The following is a 19,386-nucleotide window of genomic DNA, read 5'->3' as shown; positions in this document are numbered from 1 at the left end:
GCGCCGGGCTCGGGCCCCGCCCCTCGGCCCCGCGCGCCAATGCGCCACTCGCGCGGGGGATTAGGGGCGGTGCGCCGAGGGGAGCTCGGGCTAAACCACTCTGTGCGGCAGGGAGGGGGAGCGGAGGCAAGGCTCCCCTCCGGCGACTATTTAGCTATCGTTCGCACTCATAACAAGGGGTGAGTGGAAACGCGAGTGTATGTGGTCGTCATACCTTTCCATGTTCAATGTGGGAGGAACAGCGACAAGGGCTTTATGGGGCTGCTCCCCTGTGCTGTGACATGGCACCTCCCGACCGTTGGCCCGGCTGTCAGGCCGCGAAGTAGCGTCCCCCAGCGGTGGCGATGGGAATCGTAAAGGTTTTGTCCTCTCTTTCCTGTGGGTCTTCCTGGCCGCCGGGCGTTTGGATGCCCCGGTGACAGGCAGCTGGTGGCCCTCAGCCCGGTGAAAGTGGCCATCTTGGCTGGTCAGCAGACGATTCTTCGAACCGCCTTGTTCATCGCGGCCCTGCGTACTGCTGGCGGCTGGAAATCCTGAGGGGGGACGCCTAGTTGCTAGTATTTTTTTTTTTTCTCACTAGAAAGATGTATTCCTGTATGTAATTTCTTGGTTAAAGCCTCTGTGGTGAAAATGGCGGAAAAGCAGAATAGTGAAAGTTCTGTCATCGGTTTAAACGACTGCAGTCCTCCTTCCACACCCAGCGCTAAAGTTTCTGAAAGAGGCCCTTCCTTCCCTTTGTTGACCCTTCGGCTCCGGCCTCTTCTCCCTCCGTTCAAAAAAGGCCTCTCTCAAGGCTGGACTTGCACTTGCTGACTCTTCCTAAGGGGAGGGTGGGGTGGGGGATCGATGTTTAGAGGGTCGTTTCAATCTTCTGTCCCAGAGACTGTCGACATTTTTCTTGGGGGGGGGGCGCTGTATTTAGCCTTTGCCTGCGATGAAGCAGACCCCTTGACGAGGTGAAACGGTCCGTTTCATGAAGCTTTCACTTTAAAAATGTCCACCTGCGCTAGTTCCAGTTTTGCCCATGAAAGGAATTCTCGGGCGAGAAGGAAACAGAACAAAACAAAACTTAGGCCAAAAAGGAGTCGGGAGTCGGGAACCGAGCCCCCCGTTTGTTCGGAGCCCGCATGTGGAACCGGGGGGGGGGGGCGGGTGTCAGCCAGCCTGGTGCCGGGGCTGCGGTCTCGGGGGCCCCGAGCGCATTAACATCGGGCTTAATGATGTTATTAGGCGCTCGCCTGCCGCTAGGTCGGGGTGTACAGTCCTCTGGGGACATGAGTGAGACCCCAGTAGCAGCCTCCTGCCGCTGATCCTCAGAGAATTAGGTAAGTTGTGAAGAGCAACCCTGCCAGCGGCAGGCGGGCGCAGAGGAGTTTGTCGACTGGGAAACAATGGAAGCACTTGGGCCGCGCTCGGGGCTTTGACAAAGAAGGGAGAGAAAGGGCTCGTCTCTGGACTGCATGAATGTCCGTGGGCACTCGGGGCAGGCAATATAAAAAAAAAGACAATTACATATGTGAGTTTGTTTGTTAGTTTTTATTTTTCAAGCCAACTTCGTGGAAAAATAATCTTAAGACTATTTCACTTCTTGTTTTTGTGTATTTCACCTTTCTGTTTTTTAAAGCACAACGCCAATTTATTAACTCACAATGAGTAATAAAATCACCAACTGGAACAAATTGCATGTGTAGGCTGGTCAGTGCATTATCTCCCAGCAGAAAAATCTATATGGGAAGCCAGAATATAATTACAAAGCTATTTGATTAATATGGAGTCAGAACAAGGGGATTAGTTAAATTCAATGATTAGCTCATTAAACCCTGATACCTCTATGCTACCAACTCCACAGTGGGGCTGTTCCTGCCAAGGAGATTAGAATCAGCTGTTCATACTTGCTTACCTACTCTCTCTTGCTCATAACATGTGTAATATATCCTGGTTAAGAGTAGGGACTTTGGAGTCCAGCCTCTGCCACTTATTTAAGAGTGTGGAGCAAACAACCTTTCTACACCTCAGTGTCCTCAGTCTGTGAAATTGGGATACTAGTAGCATATGATTGCTTCAAGGATTATATAAAAATCACGCAAGTAGAGAATTTAGCACAGTATCTGGCACATAATAGGTATTTTTAAAATGTTAGCTGTAATAAATAACCCTTCAATTGCTGTTAGGATAAAGACTAAAATCTCTACCCTGAAAAGCCTGAGTGTGATTTAGCTGCTACTGCCTCATCCTCACCTTGTGCTGCTTTGTCCTTCTGTCTTCTACTTTGGGTTTCTTTTCATCAGTACCAGTCAAATTTATTAATTGATTAGTATCAAAACAAAGCAGGGTGCATTTTATATTTTTCACCTTGTTGCTTCCTCACAAATATTTATGAGCATCTCCTGTCAGGCAGACCCAGGGACTGGTGCTCTGACAGTCCAGGCCTCTGCCCACCTGGAGCTCTAAATGGGGGACATGCCTGGTTAACCCCTCCTCATCCTTTCTACCCCAGCTCAACTGCCATTTCCTAGATGAAGCCTACACCAACAGATTTCTCACAGGGATCTGTGTTTTTCTATGGCACTAAGTGCTGTTTGAAATTACAGATTTGGTGATTATTCCCATTATGTGTGTAAACTCCATGACAATGAGAAGGGGGTCTGTTTTGTTTTTAAATTTATCTTTATTGCTCAAAGTATTACAGATGTGCCCCCTTTTCCCCCCATTGATCTCCTCCACCCCACATCAGCCCCCCTCAGGCCTTCACCACATTATTGTCTGTGTCCATGGGTTATGCATACATGCATATAAGTTCTTTGATTACTCTCTCCCCACCCACTCCTGAACCCCTGGCTTCCCAAGAAGGTGGTCTGTTTTGCTCAACCTTTGTTGCTGAGTGCCTGACACACAGAAGGTGCTTAAGAATGAGAGGGAGAGAGAAGAGAGAAAGGAAAGGAGATGGGATGAAAGAAAGAATAAATAAAACAATGGAAGAAGGAAGTAAGGAGATGAGAAACCCTGGAGATCATGTGAAATCAATGAAAAGAGCTACTGCTTTGTTTTAGTCACAAGCATTAATAAAATTGAGAGCCCTTTCCTAACAGGGAGCTCATCACCATCCTGTTCTGAAAGGAATATGATTTCTGATTCCATACATTAGTGCCCTTAGGGTAAAATAAACCAGGAGAAGTTACTGGTTTATTTCATATTTAACATTAATGAAACTTGTTGAATGTGAAATGTTGTAAAACACATAGGAAAAATCTAATCACTGCCTGAAAGGCTCCAGATTTCTCAGCCCAAGTAACATTAAGGCAGTAGTCCTATGAGGAAAGGTTGGGCTTGGATAAAGTAGTGTTTTCAATTCGAATATAACAACTCCAGGTCTTATCAGTCTGCCATCAATGAGAGAATTCTAGTTAGTAAGAGAAAGCATTTGTACTGCAAGAAGCTGTTGATTTGGAAGGAGAAAAGAGGAAAATGATACTGGGTATATTGAAGAGCAAAAGTGAAGGTATGGGGATACTTAGAAGAAAGCTCCTAAGCTGTGAGTCTTAAGAGTACCTTCTATGTGATGACAGGCCAAGCAGAAAGAAATCTAGGCCAGATATCTCTAAAATTGTACCAATCCGTAATGGCTTCAGAAGCATCTCAGCCTCAGAAGCAAGCTAGCTGTAGTGGATCTGAAATAAGTACTGTGAGATTCCACTCAATTTTAGGCTTCTTGTAATTTGTTTTTGTTTCTCTGTTTTTCTCTCCTGGTACTTAATTAAATCTTTTGTTGATCCCAATAAAGTAGTGAGGGATGGAAAAATGCATAGGCTACAAGGAAGACACTGAAGGAGACAATATAACTTACTGTGACAGGCACTCTTCTAATATTTACATCTCATAACAATTCTAATGAGGCAGGTACTGTTCTTTTCCTGTTTTACAAATGAAACTAACATGTAGTTCACACATCAGATCAGTAATGGAACTGGGACTTGAGCCTGGGTCTGAGCTTCAAATGCATGGAGTCAAAGAATTAATACTTCACACTCCCTGAAATGATTAATGAAGTTTGGTTTGTATTCTTGCATACCTTTTTCTATGAACTTGTACACACACAAACACACATTTTACTTGAAATGGAGATTTTTTTTCTCTTAAAAGTTGTCATGGTGCCCAGCTGGGGTGGCTCAGCGGTTAAGCATCGACCTATGATCCCGGAGATGGAGGTTTGATTCCTGGTCAGGGCACATGCCATGGCTGCGAGCTAGATCCCCATGGGGGGGGTGTGCAGGAGGCAGCCCATCAATGACTCATCATTGATGTTTCTATTTTTCTCCCTCTCTTCCTCTCTCTGAAATCAACAAAGATATATACATATATTTTTAAAAATTGTCATGGCCATTTCTCCAGAACACTATGTAGGATAGAAATCATTCTTATTTTTTTATTGTAGTAAAATAAACATAACACAAAATTTATGATTTAAACCATTTTTAAGTTTACAGTTTTGTGGCATTAAGTATACTCACATTGTTTTGCAAAATCATTATTTTTAATAACACTAAAATATGCTACAGTGTAACTCTACCATACCATTCATACAGCTGTTGCCTACTCTTTGAAATTCAGGCTGTTTCTCGTTTTTGCCCTACAGATGCTGATGAAACTAACATCTTTGTGTTATTAAACTCAAGGGGTTCACTGCTTGGGATGTTCTATACAAGAATAAGATGTAGTTGTTAAGGAATTCACATCCAAAGTTTTGCCACCCTGAAGGGAGGCTTAGCCATTGCTTATATATGCTATTTGGTCCATTACAAGTTGACTCCTTTGCAGTTGGCTACACTTAACGGGCTGAGTTCCTGTCAAGCTCATCCTATTAAAGCTGCATTTGCAAGATACTGTGCTACATTTAACATTTTAGTAAGATAGCGTTTAGTAAGAACTGCCCAGGCCTTGAGACCCTGCCCTATCTAACAATTCCACCTAAGATTTTTTCACTTTTTTTTTTTTTTTCCTTCTTTTAAATCCTCACCGGAAGATATTTTTTCCATTGCTTTTCAGAGAGAGTGGAAGGGAGAGAGAGACAGAGAGAAACATCCATGTGAGAGACACATCAATTGGTTGTCTCCTACACACGCCCCAACCAGGCCAGGGATGGAGCCTGCAACCGAGGTACATGCCCTTGGCCGGAATCAAACTCAGGATCCTTCAGTCCATGGGTCGACTCTCTAACCACTGAGCCAAATGGGCTAGGGCTCATTCTTCATTCTTGAGAGAATGGGGACATGGGTCATACTTTTGTAACTGCTTCCTGCTAAACAGAGACAGAGTACCTCTTTGAGTTAGAGGAGTGAAATTCTCTGGCTGCCAGACTTACAAAAGTCTTGGGGTCCCCTAGGTTCTGGGACTTCTGAGAACAGGAGTACATAATAGTAAGTGGGTATCACTTGTCTTTTGAAGAGCAGCTTGAGGCCAAACTGGTTTGCAAGAGTGCTGTGGATCTATTTCCTCCTCGCTGCGTGGTATAGCTGGCTTCACTTGAGAAAGCTGTATCTCATCCAGGGAGCTATATCTTGTAGTTTAAGAGAAGAATGAGTTGTTAATAATACCAAATGAGGACCTGTCTATATTGGATTCAGTTGATCTTGCGGGGATCCTGATTTCCAGGTTTTTATTTATTAATTTTAAATCCTCACTGAGGATATGCTTTTTATTTTTATTTATTTATTTACTTATTTATTTATTTAATCCTAACCTGAAGATATTTTTTCCATTGCTTTTTCAGAGAGAGTGGAAGGGGGGAGAGAGAGAGAGAGAAACATCAATCTGAGAGAGACACATTGATTAGTTGCCTCCTGCACTCTCCCCAACCAGGCTGAACCTGCAACTGAGGTACATGCCTTTGGCTGAATCAAACCTAGGACCCTTCAGTCCACAGGCCAAAGCTCTAACCACTGAGCCAAAATGGCTAGGGTGGATATGCTTTTCATTGATTTTTTTTTTTTTTTTTTTTTTGAGAGAGAGTGGGTGGTGCGGAGAGAAACACTGACCAGCTGCTTCCCCCACGTGCCCTGACCAGGGATCCAACCTGCAACATGGCTATGTGCTCTGACTGGGAATCAAACCTGCAATCTTTTGGTGCACAAACGATGCTCCAGGGGACTGAGCCACACCAGCCAGGGCTCCAGGTTTTAAAATATACCGAGTTCCCTGTATCATATGGGTGTATCTGTTGGTGTTGGTAAAATAAGATTAGATTTAAGTTTTCAGTTACCTTTCCTAATTGGATAATATGTTTAACAGCCTGTTCTATTAATGGACCTGGGCATTCTAAAATTTGGGAGGAGCCCCGAAAGGGTCTATCATACATAAGTCCAAAAGGACTTAATTTAAGCATTCCTTTAGGTGCTGCCCCGAGCTGGGTGAAGGCAATTAGTAGTAATTTAAGCCAGGTATCATGATTTCCTGGCACAGTTTGACCAGCATCTTTTTGAGCATTTTTTTGTGAGGACTGTGGTCTCCATGAGGAATGTAAGGCCCACCTACTTTGCAGAGCTCACACTACTCTTTATCACAGCCACTGTGAAAGGTGGCCCATTGTCATTTTGGAAGGTCCTGGGGAGTCCAAACCTAGGTATTATTTTTTTAAGCAGTGCCTTTACAATTTCATTGCTCCTTTTAGTTCAGCGTGGGACAAGGCTTGAATGAGCAGATCACCTGAGGTCTATAGCCCACAGTTTACATCTTTCACGGACTGTAGCTCCTTTATCATCTGCCCCCAGTTTGGAAACATTAGGAGTGAAGCTCTGATTCTGAGCTCAAGAAGGTATAGGAAACAACTTTGGGCACAGGTTGAAATAAGAATGAAACAGTGGCTCAGCAGTTGAGCATTGACCTAGGATCCAGGCGATCGGGGTTCGATTCCTGGTCAGGGCACATGCTGAGGTTGAGGGCTCTATCCCCAATCAGGGGTGTGCAGGAGGCAGCCGATCGTTGACTGTCTTACCATTGATGTTTCTATCTCTCTCTCCGTCTCCCTTCCTCTCTCTGAAATCAATAAAGATATATTTAAAAAAAAAAAAAAAAAAAGAATGAAACGGGGAAAAATTAAGGAGAATCAGCGATGCCATGAGTGGCCACTCACACATGGCACCACCCTGCCTCACCTCTTCTCCCCAGCCGCAAACACCCACACTGGTAGAGTCACCTCCTATTGCAGTTACAGGTCACTATTCCTCTCAACCCTTTTATCTTCTGGACTCCTAGAGAAGATAGACTGAAAAGGCCTCCCCGCGGCTTGTCCTCCATGTTCCAGGCAGGAATAGTCCCAGGATACCTAGTTTTATACCTTGGCTAACATGCCACAATTCAGACCCAATCTGCTAAAAAGAGGTTGTGGGCGGTGTGGCCTCCCAGCACCTGTCTGCCTTCCAGCTCACACCTTAGCAGTGCAGTATTCTGTTCCTCAACTTCCATAACTGCCTCTGGCTGTGACAAATCACTGGGCTGCTCCACCTGGCTGCTTCCACAGCAGGGCAGGTGCCCGGGTCAGCCCATTCCACCACCAGTCAGCAGACTCCCAAAGCCATAGGGGCCTGTGCCCAGGCTGAGTGAGGGCCACTCCCCAAGGAGGGGACACAGTTTAGAAGCACCTAATCCTGCCTGTGGATGCAGAGAACAAGTTCTCTCACCTCAACCTGCCCCACCCCCAGCCAACCCACAGCTTTGGAGGAAAAAGTGGGAACTAATAGACTGTTGCTCAGAAAAGCTGAGGTCTCAGGAGTTTTTTGGAGTTGATTGGGCTCTGGCAGGAAGGAGTACATGACTATGCATCTGCCCAGAGTCAGTGATCTCAAAATCATCCTTGTAGATGGATGGGGAACCAGTAAACTACTTAATTTTTTCATCACTCTACAAGCAGTTCATTTCCCTGTGTCATTTCCACCTTCCTCCCACACCACATGGCTGGGAAGCCCAACCTTTTGGCTTCTGTTACTCAAAACACATACATGTGGTTGACTCTACCTACATTTTTAAATCATAGCAGACTTTTCTCCTTTTTTGGCACCAATCCAATCAGGTAATCTTAGTTTTCTTTAGTTTTCAATACTCCTAGGGTATTTGGTCTGCGTTACCACACATTTAGTACAATTTTTGAAATCAGAACATCTCTTTATATCAGTGAGACTCTTTGAAGAGATGTAGCATGTAATTTTCCCCCCTTATCATTCAGACAAAGGGAAGCAGTGGAAGTCATTAAAACAGCATACAAAATGTGCTTCATTTTTTTTTTTTTTTTGGCTCATCGATTAAAACCAGTAATTCTTCCCACATCCCCCAAGCATATATCTTTATACTATTAGCCATAGACTGGCCCCCCGAGTCCTACAGGCAAACCTTTGCCGCTCAGTCTTGCTCATAGGTAACACATCTTCTCTTCTATCCCAGGTCACCTCTACTGGAAACCATGAGCTCCCTTGCTTGTGATCCTCAGCAGTGTCAGCCTGATGGGAACCTCATTGTTGTTCAGGGAACTGCAAGGCTTGGGTGCCATTCCTACTTCCCATCTTGAGTTCCAGCCTGGCTGTGAGTGCTCCAGAAAGTGCACTTCTTGGATGGAAGCAGGGTGGGGGTTGCAGGGGAGGAGCTTTTGTGTGTAAAGTAAATGCTCCCATCATGGGAATGCTGAACCCTAGGAAGCAAAGAAGCTGTACTTAGAAAACAGTGCCTCCTGAATCCACAATAGACTCCCAGCCTAAAGCAAGGCTGCCTCAGACAGGGCAGGCAGTTTCCTACAACTGACCATTTGTTATATTAATTTGTATAAGCACTTAATTTCTTTAAGTAAATAAACAGAGTTCTTTTTATCCAGTTCTGGAGGATCACCCAGGATTGAATTTGAGCTTCCCATAGCTATACATTTACATGTAAGACAAGGCAAATGCAAACATACACACAAAGAACAAAACCCACTTCCTGCAAGACAGAAACTTAGAGTCCTGCAAGACTGTGATCTCATAACGTTTAGCCCACCGAAAACACTATCGGTGACCCAGGGTTCCCTGACAACCAGACAATCAGACCAGAGACTGTCACCCGAAGGTGTCTTGGATTGCCCTGCAGGCATTCCTCAACCCTCAAGTGAAACGAGGTGGGGCCCTAAATTGGTGTCACAGGACCAACCTGAAACCAAGCGAGCACCAGAAATTAAACTATGCTTCTGACAACCCTATATCAAGAACAGGAATAGAAATACTAATTAAAGCCACCACAGGGGCCGACCTACCCACCTCCCTTCAGAAGCACTGAACAAAGCAGATTCAGGTGGCCACTCTGCTTCACTGTCGAGGCAGGCCGAGCAGCCATTCCAGTGGTCAGTACCAAGTGGGAGTCTCCTATAGAACAGATCCCTCGTCCAGTGGAGACACCTGTAAGTCAGCCCTAGACGAGCTGCTGCCACTGACTGCTTCGCCAAGGGTCCATACCAGACCAAGAGGGAGTCCCTTTAGGAGAGTTCCACCTGAGTCTCCAGATTTGTTAACGAATTCAAGGGGTTCACTGCTTAGGATATTCTATTCAAAAAAGAGACGTGGTTGTCAAAAGGTAGTTTTATTTACTTGCAGCAAGTAAAGGAGACCGGATTCACATCCAAAGCTCTGGTTCACTGAAGGGCGGCTTAGCCGTTGCTTATATACACTATTTGGCCGGTTACACATTGATTTACTTGCAGTTGGCTACACTTATCCTGTTGAGTTTCTGTCAGACTCATCCTGTTTAAAGCTGCATCTGCAAAACACTGTGCTACATTTTAACATTTAGCAAGATAGCATTTAGTGAGCACTGCCTAGACCTTGAGACAGTTGTCCTATCTAACATTTGTACTGTCAAAGTAACTCAAAAAAAATCTGAAGACTTTGTCTAGAAATAAATGACAAAGATTTATTCAAGGGACTAGGGTTTGCAACCAGAAACACAACTAGGCAATACCCAGAGTGTTCTGAGGGAGAAAGAAAAGGTAAGAGTTCTTACAGTAAGGAGTTCATGCTTCCCTTTCCGCCCTAATAATTGTGGGGAAGATCATAGGTCTTAGTACCCTCCCTCCTAGAGATCTGCTGCATCCTTGGAGCCCCTTGTGGAAGAGGTTGACTAATCCGGCTTGTCTATTTCTCCTTCCCTGGTTGCAGCAGCTGGTGGGGACTGAGGCAAAGCATCTCAGCAGCTCCAAGAGCAGAGTAGTCCTGGCTCCAGTGTCCCGAGGTCCTGGTGCCTGTCCGATGATAACCAGAGCCCAGCTCAGGTAGGACCCCCCACAAAGAACAGTGCTAGGGGTGCTAACTGAGAGTGGGTAGTGCAGGACTTGTGGCCAGGGGATCACAACACTCAAGTATTTCTCTGATCAGAAAATGTCTTCCCTCGAGCAGGAAAGAAATCCTCTCTGACTGCCAAGCGCTCTGTGTGCCAGCCAAGCAAGGATTTGATATCTACATGGGTGAGCCCTCTGAACTGTTCCTTTTACCATCCAAAACTTTTCTGATATCCTTGTTTTTAACTGTTGTGGTTTGCTGAATCAAAGCAGCTGAATTTGATACAAATTCAGTGTTTCCTTCAATAATTAACTCATCTTTCTGGACTTGAGGTACTGAACAAGCAGCACCTGACCTTGTCCAAACCCTGTGGTTGTATTTTTCACCCAAGAAATTTCAGATTTCAACAAGAAAACCATTCTCCTGAATAACAATATTAAGAGCGCATACACAGACCTTATCTTGTAATAGAAGCCCAATGTAATGCCCTTGATCATGTTCTGCACATTACTACAGATAGTGCAAATAATAGACAGTTCCTTTCTATTTCCCCACCATTTGTCAATTTGGAGCCTCTTTTTGTTTCCAAGAGACTGATTTCTACATGGATGTGATTGAAGTTCCTCCACAGGATGCCCCTGGGGCCCTTCACAATAACTGTATGTCCCTTCAGAGTGATGTTGACATTTTTTAGAACATTGACAGTCATTGCTGAGGATGATCTTCATCTTCGTAGTAGATGCAGCAAAGATAAAGAGTATGTTCTTGCCCAGCTGGCGTGGCTCAGCAATTGAGCATCGACCTATGATCCAGTAGATCACGGTTCGATTCCCAGTCAGGGCATATGCCTGGGTTGCGGGCTTGATCCCCAGTGGGGAGGGTGCAGGAGGCAGCCGATCAGTGACTCTCTTCGTTGATGTTTCTCTTTCTCTCCCTCTCCCTTCCTCTCTCTGAAATCAGTATATATATATTCTTAGCCTCTGGATTGGTCTGAGATGGTAATCCTCTAAGTGACCGGTGGTCCTCATAATGAATGTCAGGTGGTCTGGATATATGAACATTCTTTCCTTAGTTTTGGTGTTTATCCAGGCATTGATGCAGGACTGGAAAATTCAAAATTTTACCTTTCCAGGCAAGAATGGAATCATTTTCCCATGCCTCAACTTACTTGATTTTAGTAATTTATCGGTTTGACTAAAGTGACTCCGTTTTATTTCTTTGTTCCATTCCTCAGTATACATACTTTTGTGAACCAATGTTTTTTTGTGTTTTGTTTTGTTCTTTTGGAAAAGATGTCCCGAAGTGGGATTGCTGAGACAAAGGATATGTGCACTTTGCATGCTAGTAGTTACAGCCAGATTACTTTCCAAATGGCTGTAAAAACTCACATTCCTACCCATAGGCAATGAGAGTATCATTTCCCAATTCTCTCACTAATTACACTCTTTATTTTTGTTACTATGACAAATGAAAAATGGTAAGAGAATATTTTTATACCCTTGGGAGACATTTGCAAGCAAGATGGAATATCCAAAATACACAATGAAAAAGATTGATAGACTTAACTACATAAAAATAAAAGATTACTGGCCCTGGTCAGTGTGGCTCAGTTGGAGCTTCATCCTGTACACCAAAAAGGTTGCAGGTGATTCCAGGTCAGGGCACATACCTAGGTTGCAGGTTTAATCCCCAGTAGAGGCCCATATGGGAGGCAACTGATGGATATTTCTCTCTCACATCAATGTTTCTCTCTCTCCATCTCTCTCTTTCTCTCCCTCCCCCCTCTCTAAAAAAATAAATAAATAAAAATAAAATATTAGTGTATAAGTAAAAGACAAACAATAGGAGAAAACATTTGCAGCACATATGACAAAGGGTTAATATCAATTAATAAGAAAATGACAAACAGCCCCATGAAAACTAGGAAAAGTGTGTAAGTGAGTAATTCACCAAGGAGGAAATGCAAATTGTCAGCAAACATATGAAAAGATGCTCAAGCTCATTGATAGGGAAATGAATTAGTTCATTTGTATGGTGAGTTTGTGAAAACAAAGCAGGGGGGGGGGAATAGAAGGACTCTAAATAATAGGATGCTGATCTCTTCTGTAAGGATTTCCTATCACCATTTCTGTTGGTTTCTTCCTTCCAGGCTTCTAGCTGGGTTGGAGGCTTCAACCCAGTTCTTATGGGTTAGGTTATATGCAAGTTAGAACTGGCAGGGTCTGTTTCTGGGGTTTCTTGACAACTACAACAGCTATCATTCAGAGTAATGTCTGAATTGTCAAATAAGTAATTCAGAGGAACAGTTGTGGTTTCAGCCCTGGTTGCACATTAGAATCAACTGGAGCACTCTAAATCAACTGATACCTGGACCCCACCCTAGATTTAAGCCAGAATCTCTGGGTTTGGGATAGGGCTTAAGTATGTTTTAAAAGCAACCCAAGTCACCCTAGCTGGTTTGGTTCAGTGGTTAGAGCGTCCCTCAGACTGAAGGGTCCTGGGTTCGATCCCAGCCAAAGGCATGTACCTTGATCCCCAACCCCAGTCGGTGCAGGAGCAGGAGGGGAAAATTAATGTGTCTCCCTCACATCGATGTTTCTCTCTCTCCCGCTCTGTCTCTCTTCCCCTTTCCACTCCCTCTGAAAAGCAATGGAAAAAATATCTGCGGGTAAGGATTAAAATAAAATAAAAGCAACCCAAGTCTACAAGACTTATTAGGGTGATCACTTGGTAAGTTACATAAATGTCTAATCACTATGTTGTACAACTGAAATTAATATTATATTGTTTGTCAGCTGTAATTGAGGTATTTTTAAAAAATTTTTAAAGCAACCCAGGTGATCTAACAACCAGGGTTGAAACCTACTAGGTTATCCAGTTATTGGTTGAATCAATGGTAATAACCTTACACCTTCAAGATGCCTGCAAGACCCACATTATATGTATGATGAAGGTGTTATCTTTTAGGACCATGGACACATTTACTGTAAGCAGTGGATTCTCAAAGTTTAATGTGCATACAAATCACCTGTGGATCTCCTTAAAATATGCATTTTAGCAAGATTCTGCGTTTTTAACAAGTTCCCAGGTGGTGCTGATCCTACTGGACTATGGACCACACTTTGAGTAGCAAGGATCTAGACCAGCAGTCTGCAAACTGGGACAGGGTACTGCAGCTACGTTAAGCTCTCCAAGGTCTGTTCAGACCGGAATATTTTTAATTGAATCAATTTCCAGATCCCCAGCTTCCATATGAACTATTTTCTAAAACTGATCTGCCTGAGATGGAAGAATAGGTTCTTATCTCTCAATTCCCCTTTCACAAATGGCCCTTCTCTTAAGCATTTAAAGGAGGGAAGATCTTTTACCCAGCTGAATCTCTAGGGTGCTAAACAAAGGAACACATATTGATATAGATATTGAGAAAATGAATGACCCTAATAACTAAAAAATCTTTTTTGCAAGTTAAATCTTGCCTAATCCATTGTTTCTACATAATTGGATGAGTTTAGTTGATAGATCATTAAACATAATTTTGGATGATAGATCACTGGCTTTTTGTTTGTTGTTTTTTGGCATTTAACTCAAAAGAAATTAAAAACATTTAATAAAATTGCTTTAACAAAACTCTTTTCGTAACTATTTATACAAAAAAGGTTACTCAATAACATCTATAAAAATGAAAAATAGGATTAGAATCATAATGAACCCTGTCTCTTTCTAAAAATAAGTAATATTCTTCCATGGATTTTAAACTTATTGGGGAAAGAAAAACCATCCACTTCATCACACACACACACACTTATATATTTTTCTTTCTTTTTTTAATTGATAACTATAAAAAGTTATATTTTATATTTTGATCAATTGTGTGCTGATTTTATATTATAAGTCAAGCCAAAGGAAATATTCCTCACTCTTAGACTTATAATAAACATTTTCTAATATATTTTAATTTATATGCATATTTTAGTACAGAGTAGGTGATAGGGTGATCAATAAAAGGCTTTCAAGATAAAATATAAAATAAATTACATTAGTATAAAATTCTGTTAGAGAAGTAGATCAGAGTTCATAGAGAAAAAGAGACAATACAGATTTTCTCACTATCAGGAGAGTTTGTTCAAGTACTTTTATTATTCTTTTTTCTTTATGTATTTTTAAAATGAGTGATGGTAGGCATTAACTCTCTATGGTACTGTATTTAGATTCCATTGGGTACATTTGAGTGTGATGATTTATTACATTTTAAATGCCAATATTTACAATATGCTGAAAGTTACAAACTTTCAACTGCACTTATGATGGAAAACTTTAGATATTTATTTTAAAATGTGCTAGTAGCATGTAATTTAAAAAGATATATTTTTGGAGTTAAAAGCTGCAAAAATTTGAAGACCAATTGAGAGGAGAGGGTAATCCAAGAATTCAACCTCAATTGCTTAGAAATGGATTTCTCTAAGTTTGTGTGAAAGTGATTGTAAAAGAGACAACCCAGGATGGTCCCAGGCAGAAACTTCATGTGAGCAGGTCCAGGTAGCATGTGGAAATAATATAAAAAAATGTGATCACTCTCTGGTCCAAAATAGTGTGTAGGTGCTATTAATCTAATATTTTGCCGGGTTTCTCCAACCTTGGCAGTATTGACATTTTGTGCTGGATAATTCTTTGTTGTGGGGAGCTGTTCTGTGCTTTGAAGGATGTAGCAGTATCCCTGGCCTCTGTTCACTAGATGCCAGTAGCACTCTCCCCTCCAAACCCCACATTGTGACAACAAAAAAATATATTCCCCAATTAAGAACCACTGAGCTATTGGAAACGTTGCATGGTTATTATTGTTAATGTTGAAGTTCTTAATTCAGGGCCCAAATTGCTTGTACCCTGTCTGGAAGGCAGCCTTGTCTTCATTCTCTTTGAGGATTGGAATGAAGTTGTAAGTCCCTAAAAGTCTTACATGATGAGGCCCATGGCCCTGCAGAATGTGGATAACCTGTGGACTACCACAGACTTGAGTCTCTGGCTCTGATAGGTAATAGTCCCAGTTGGCTAGGCTTATGGACACTGGGTGTGGAAGCCACATGGGCAAGGAGGGGTGGTGAGGCAGATTTGAGGCTGGCCACTGCCCTCACTGCCTGGAGGCAAAGCTATTGGCTTTGTGGAGATGACCTCCCAACTTTAGAACCAAGAATACCAGATGACCCTTACATCACACATATCTGATCAAATTGAGCCTAAGCGCCATCCAGTATCACTGGAAGTGTTTGTGGCCATGATTATGTGTCTGAGTGGCACTTTTATTCTAGGAGCAAGACATACTGTTGATGCCACTATCTGCTCTCCTTGAGCAGGTTCAATCCTGGACCTGGACAGAAAGCGGCCCTTGCTGGACAAGTACCAGCTCAGTATTGCTTAAGATCTGCAAATTCACTACCCTTGGTCTAGAGCCACAGGGAAATGTCAGCACCCTGTGACTGAGTGGTTCATAGCCTTTTCCCCCTCCAGTTTTTAAGAAAGCTATGGGTCTCTCCCTAGAAGCATGCACTACTTACACTCACACACACACACACACACACAATTCTGTATTAATTTTTGAAGCTCAATTATATACTACAGGTTAAGAATCCTATCTAGTATCTCTCATAAATTTAAATTCACATTCCCTAGTATTCTGCTGTTCCACCTTTAGCAATCCATTCTAAAGAAATATTAGCATTTGATATGTAATATGTTGGGTGTATTTATTTACATCAACATTGTTTTGATAACAAAAATACAGAAATAGTTTAAATGGATACTAATAGGAAAATTGAAACATTAATTAATTAATTAAATTGATTCACAATGGAATACTACGCAGCTATTAAAGAGAATATGTACAGATTGGAAATAGGTCCATGATAGTCTGCTGGGTAAAAAACATATGCAACAATATAGAGTATCATCTTGTTTTTGTTAAAATTGTTATATTTGTGTAAGTCCAAATATACATAATATATTTGGATTCATAGAATAAGCTCTGGGAGTCTAATTACCAAACTTTACAGTGGGGTAAGATCTACACTTTTTCTGTGTCTGCCCCTGTGTTACTTGAAATTGTAAAAATTTGCAAGAATTATTTCTTAAGTTAAAGACAAACAAAACAAAAAAGTTTAACAGCAACAACAGAAGTGAGTTAGCTCTAGAATGTGGAGTGTGATGGATGAAGAGGTTTCAGTCTAGTCAGCTCCCCTAGGTAGATTAGGCATTTCTATGACACATATCCCGTGGGAAGCTCCCAAATCCAGACAGCCTGCCTCTGAAGTGCCAGCACCACTGCAGAGCAACCCCCCTCATGTTCCAATGTGTTGATTCTTCTGAAATCATTTGTCCCCGGAAGACCACTGAATTTTAATTTTTTTAAGTATACAAACTTTACAAAATAAAGTAAAAAATAGATCTCTCTCTCTCTCTCTCTCTCTCTCACACACACACACACACACACACCCTGGATACTGCCCACAGTCCACTAAATTACAATGTTCTGAGATTCCCTATTCCAGAGAATCTACAACAGGGATACTGTCCTATACATTCCTTTGGACTGAGAACTTTACTTGGAGGTTGGACTACATTCATGGTGCCTGGACTCTGGCTGGGCCTTGAGAACCATCTCTCATAAATTATCCTATGGGTAGCCCTTGCAGGTACGGCTTGGTGTGTACAGACTCTGCCCTCTCCTTGGACTCCTGCCCATGCCAGGCCCATTGGTGCTACCAGTGCCAGTGCCAGTGCCAGGCTCTGACCTTTCCCCTTGGTGTTTTGCCATGTTTCCATCCTGAGGTTTTCTCAGACACACTTGAGAACACATGAGTGGGGAGAGTGGGTGTTGAAAACTCACAGTCCATTTTTGCTCTTACTTATTCTAAGCAACCCAAATCACCAAAGACAAATTTTTAATAACAAGTGGATCCCTGTAGGTTTTCCTCTTGGAAACTGAACAATAAATACAGATATTCTTTCCTCTTTACAATTATTTCTTTAAACTTATTATATATACACACACACACACAAATATATAACATATATATATATATAGTAAGTTTATTTTATATATATAATGTAATAAAGCACATTAAAGAAAGTTTGGAGGAATAGGATTGAGAGTCTGGAAATAAAACTATACATCTATTGTCAATTGATTTTTGAGAAAGGTGCCAAGATCATTTAATGGGGGCAAGAATAGTCTTTTCAACAAATCTGCTGGGACAACTGGATAGCCACAAGCAAAAGAATGAAGTTGGGCCCTTAACTCACACCATATACAAAAATTAACTTAAAATGGATCAAAGATCTAAACAGAAGAGCTAAAACTATACAACTTTTAGAAATAAACGTAGGAGCAAATCTTTGTGATCTTGGACTAGACAATGGTTTCTTACATGTGACACCAAAAGCATAATCGACCAAAGTAAAAATTGATAAATTGAATTCACCAAAATTAAAAACTTTCTGCATTAAAGGAAATTATCAACAAAGTGAAAAGACAACCCAAAGAATGGGAGAAAATATTTACAAATTATATACCTGACTAGGGTCTAGTATCCAGAATATATAAAGAACTCTTACAACTCAACAATAAAAAGACAAGAAATCACCCTAGCTTGTTTGGCTCAGTGGTTAGAATGTCAGCCCACTGACTGAAGTGTCCCAGGTTCGATTCTGGTCAAGGGCATGAACCTCAGTTGTGGGCTTGATCCGGGGTCCTGGTCTGGGCGCCTGTGGGAGGCAACCAATCAATGTGTCTCTCTCACCTTGATGCCCCCCCCCCCCCCCGCCGCCACTCTCTCTAAACAGCAATGGAAAAAATATCCTTAGGTGATGATTAAAAAAAAAAAGAAATCTAATTTTATTATATTTTTTATTAAATTTATTGGGGTGACATTGGTTAATAAAACTATATACATTTCAGGAGTACAGTTCTATAACACATCATCGGTATATTTTACTGTGGGTTCACCACCCCAAGTGAAGTCTCCTTCCATCACCATTGATCAGCCCCTTTTACCCTCTCCTACCTCCTCCCACCCCCCTTTCCCTCCGGTAATCACCATACTATTGTCTGTGTCTATGAGGTTTTTTGTTTTTGTTTTATAAATATGTCTTTATTGATTTCAGAGAGAGGAAGGGAGAGGGGGAGAGAGAGGTAGAAACATCAATGATGAGTCATTGATCACCTGCCCCTGCACCCCTCCACACCAGGGATCAAGCCCCCAACCTGGGCATGTGCCCTGACCCGGAATCGAACCTCAGTCTCCTGGATCATAGGTAGATGCTCAACCCCGAGCCATGCCGGCCGGGCTGTGAGGTTTTGTTTTTGTTCTTAATCCCTTCACCTTTTCACTTAGTCATCTTCCCCACTCCCTCCTGACAACTGTCAGTCTGTTCTCTGTATCTATGAGTCTGTTTCTATTTTGTTTGTTTTATTTTACTCATTAGATTCCACATATAAGTGAAATCATATGGTATTTGTCTTTTCCTGACTGGCTTATTTCACTTAGCATAATACTCTCCAGGTCCATCCATGCTGTCTCAAAGGTAAGATTTCCTTCTTTTTTATGGCCAAGTACTATTCCATTGTGTAAATGTTCCACAGTTTTTTTATCCACTCATCTACTGATGGGCACTTGGACTGTTTCCAAATCTTAGCTATTGTAAATAACACTGCAATGAACATAGGGGGTGCATATATTCTTTTAAATCAGTGTTTTGCGTTTCTTTAGATATAGTCCCAGAAATAGAATCACTGAGTCATACGGCAGTTCCATTTTTAATTTTGTGAGGAAACTCCATACCGCTTTTCACAGTGGATGAACCAATCTGCATTTCTACCAACAGTGCACAGGGTTGCCTTTTCTCCACCTCCTCACCAACACTTGTTATTTGTTAAGAAATCTAAATTTTCCCTAGCTGGTTTGGCTCAGTTGTTAGAGTATCAACTGAAGGCTACCAGGTTCAATTCTGGCCAAGGGCACATACCTCGGTTGCAGGCTCAATCCTTGCCAATCGATGTGTCTCTCTCACATTGATGTTTCTCTCTCTCTCTCTCTCTCCCCCTCCCTCC

The 19,386-nt window shown here is 42.1% G+C and overlaps 1 long non-coding RNA gene and 1 pseudogene across 3 annotated transcripts in view; one reads left to right on the top strand and one right to left on the bottom strand.

The window, feature by feature from the left end:
• Positions 1 to 132: 132 nt before the first annotated feature.
• The window catches only part of LOC107528660 (uncharacterized), a 41,310-nt gene continuing 22,056 nt past the window's right edge, over positions 133 to 19,386 (top strand). For 2 of the 3 annotated variants that reach the window (XR_015715556.1, XR_015715554.1), the window contains exons 1-3: positions 1,215 to 1,325; positions 8,431 to 8,568; positions 10,404 to 10,471. This is a non-coding gene — a long non-coding RNA (uncharacterized LOC107528660). Of the gene's footprint in view, positions 180 to 1,214; positions 1,326 to 8,430; positions 8,569 to 10,403; positions 10,472 to 19,386 lie in introns of those variants that run through there. The other variant, XR_015715555.1, reaches the window with a different exon arrangement.
• LOC107528618 (large ribosomal subunit protein uL6 pseudogene) lies at positions 10,488 to 11,014 on the bottom strand (annotated as a pseudogene).

The sequence above is a fragment of the Miniopterus natalensis genome, chromosome 13 (genome assembly GCF_054644295.1).
Source record: "Miniopterus natalensis isolate mMinNat1 chromosome 13, mMinNat1.hap1, whole genome shotgun sequence".
In the NCBI taxonomy this organism is placed as follows: Eukaryota; Metazoa; Chordata; class Mammalia; order Chiroptera; family Miniopteridae; genus Miniopterus; species Miniopterus natalensis.
Note: the sequence above shows the minus strand (reverse complement) of the source record. Positions and strands in the feature narration are given on the sequence as shown.